The following is a 2916-nucleotide window of genomic DNA, read 5'->3' as shown; positions in this document are numbered from 1 at the left end:
AAAATTAGAAAATGACTCAAAAATGTTTTTCCTCCCAAAATGCATGGAAAATCTCTCAAACATCCAAAAAGCCTTAGGGTTTAAACAAGATTAGGTACCGAAAGGGCATTAGTGATTAACTAGTGTAATCAAGTCCCCGATCCTAATTTCTCTGGTTGCGCAGAGCGAGTATTTCTCCCGATACTTCGCTTGGGTTTCTAATCGACCCACCCAAATCGATTAGTGGCGACTCCATTTTAAAAATTAATTTATAGGTTAAAAACTCAAACTATTAAAGTCGTGAATTGGCGGACTTGGGAGAGTCCGGGCTTAATAAATTCAGCCGAGCCATTAGCCTCCTTAGGCGTTCGTACCCGATCACGGGCGCCGGAAAAAGAGGTCGCGACAAACTCCTCCGAGAAATATATTCTGATAGTGACCATGAAGTCATGATTCACAAAAAAGACAAATACATCAATTTTTGCCACGATATCGTTTATAGCCAAAAAGAGGACGGTGAATCCATTTAAGGAGTTCTTAAATTATTCCTGCAATATATAGAACCATCAAGTTTGCTTCTCAATCGTGTATATGATCTACATTAAGTAATACGTAGAGATTGTATGATATACCATCAAGATGGCCTTGATGTTATCTTCCTTGAGCCGGACCCCCGCGAGCTCAGTCTGATCTTTCTCCATCTTCAGCAGCACATCGACAATGTCCTCCTTTCCCTCGTTGCTCTTATTCGCATTCCGATGCTCTGCGATCACCTTCTGATAGAGATCGTCCAAATTGCGAAAGCTCTTCTCCAACCTCGAATGGAGCCCCGTGAACCTGTCCACAATCCAGCCGAGTCGAGGGAAATAATCAGATGCCGAGAAGCTTCCCAACATCGCCATTCCCTCGTGAACCATATCCATGAACCCTTCGTCTTCCAACTCCGTCCCTGAAATGGCTTCCCAAATGCGACCCTGCATGTAAGGTGTGTAATAAAAAGTCAGAATTTCTTGTGAGCGATTCATGCTTGGCTCTCAGGCTAGACAAACTTCGGCTTGGGGTATTGACTTGAATCAAGTCTGAACTTGATAATAGCTAAACAATCAGGTAACTTGCGACACTGAATCTTATCGAGTATAGTCAAGTTCGAACATAGAACTCACCGTCAGGTTGAGCTCTAGTTCATAGAACCAGGCTCAATATATTGTCAAACCTCGAAGAATTTGAGTAGTAACTAAAGATGGAAAGATCGGTTAAAAACTCAGTTTTTAACTTAAATTTAGTGGGTTGAGTTATATGTGGTTTAGTGAAAAGTTTAAAAAAAAAAAAAAGTCGGTATGTGCTTACAGTAGTAAAGCCCAACTAGACATGGATTTTGCGGGTCCAAATTCCTTACGATATTCAAGAGTTCGTAACTGACGAATTTCGTCACTTCCACAATTGAAATTCTCTCTCCTACATACTCTATTCCACAATCATTCCTAAATTAGAAAGTTTTCTTTTTCTTATATAAATGATAAAAACAACTTCATTTTCTAATTTCCCACGCCAGGAGAAATAACAGATCTTATCATAGTTTGATTTGTCAAATTTTTTGGTAATTTACTATTCGCTAATTTCTTCATATTTAATCAGTTTTTAATCGGTAGGTTTTTCAATATGCTATTTTCCATATATGAAGAGAAAACTGCTAATCAGTTTTTAATCGGGTTGGGTTGGTTGGATTGGATCGGGTGTGGGTCGTTAAGATGGATCAGTATAATTAGATAGATAACTTAATCTTGACCACTATGCCCAACCTGCAAGTGAAGTTAGCCGTCAGAGCCATGAACTTCTCGCTCATATTAACCGGAGTTCCGCTCTCTGCTGATTTTGCGATCGATTCGATCATAGATCCCACCTCCTCTTCCCTGATGTATCGGAAGGACTGGACTCGCTTCATGCTAAACAGCTCGAGCACACACAGCGTCCTTAACTCCTCCAGTAATCGCCGTACTCCACGAAGGCCACGTCGAGGAATCATAGGAGAGGCGTCCCGTGCCGACCATCTGCGGGCGACTGCAACTATCAAGGTCGTGGGTCTTGAGGACCTCCTGGCAGCATCAGGGAGGAGATTACGATGGTAGGGGTGCCACCGAGGCGGATGAGCATGACGGGGCCATATCGTCTGGAGAGTTTCCACAGAGACTGATGAGGCAGGGGGCCGAGCTGGTGGAAGTTGCCTATGATGGGAAGTGATGGAGGCCCTGGAGGGAGATTCTTCTTTTTGTTATTGAAGTTTTTCACTGAGAGGAGGAGGAGGAGGAGGAGAGGAAGGGAAAGAGCAAGCCATGTGAAGAGGATGTGAAGAGCCATTGCCGGAGGATGGTCATGCGCAGTGAGAATACTTGCCCTGTCGAGTTTGGCGCGGTTAAGTCGTCTTAAATACAAAATGGATGCAGATGATGATTTTCTTGTTTTATCCACAGGGACAAAAATGGTACGCTTCTGAAAATATGACAGGACATGCGCAAGAAAACAAGTTGTCCGTAAGAAAAAATTGACACTGACGATCGAACCAATCGCGTATGTCAATATATAATATATCGAAGGTAGCGGCTAGCGTGTGTGGACATATCTATCGCAGTAGCAGTAGGATCAGCTAAGTGAACATTTTCGAGCAATTATATACTTTAAATATTACTAAATAAAATATCTGTAGTTCTCAACTATAGTGTTTCCTCTTAAAATTCAAGCTCAAGTTCTGAGTTTTGAGTATGATTTATTGACCAATTAAGGAAAGTGAAGCTAGGTCGAGCTTCTTGAAAACTTAATCGAGTTAAGTTCAAACTTGAAAAATTGAGCTCGGGTGATGCATCATCTGACATCCAAAAACTCCTACATTAATTAGTAGTACAAAGAAAATGAACGCGATAAATGTTATATTATAGGTGAAAG

General features: G+C 41.6%; 1 pseudogene; it reads right to left on the bottom strand.

Moving 5' to 3' along the window:
* Positions 1–357: 357 nt before the first annotated feature.
* On the bottom strand, positions 358–2367 carry LOC120290787 (annotated as a pseudogene).
* Between the last annotated feature and the right edge of the window lie 549 nt (positions 2368–2916).

Source organism: Eucalyptus grandis, chromosome 2 (assembly GCF_016545825.1).
Source record: "Eucalyptus grandis isolate ANBG69807.140 chromosome 2, ASM1654582v1, whole genome shotgun sequence".
Classification (NCBI taxonomy): domain Eukaryota; kingdom Viridiplantae; phylum Streptophyta; class Magnoliopsida; order Myrtales; family Myrtaceae; genus Eucalyptus; species Eucalyptus grandis.
This window is presented reverse-complemented; position numbering and strand designations above follow the sequence as displayed.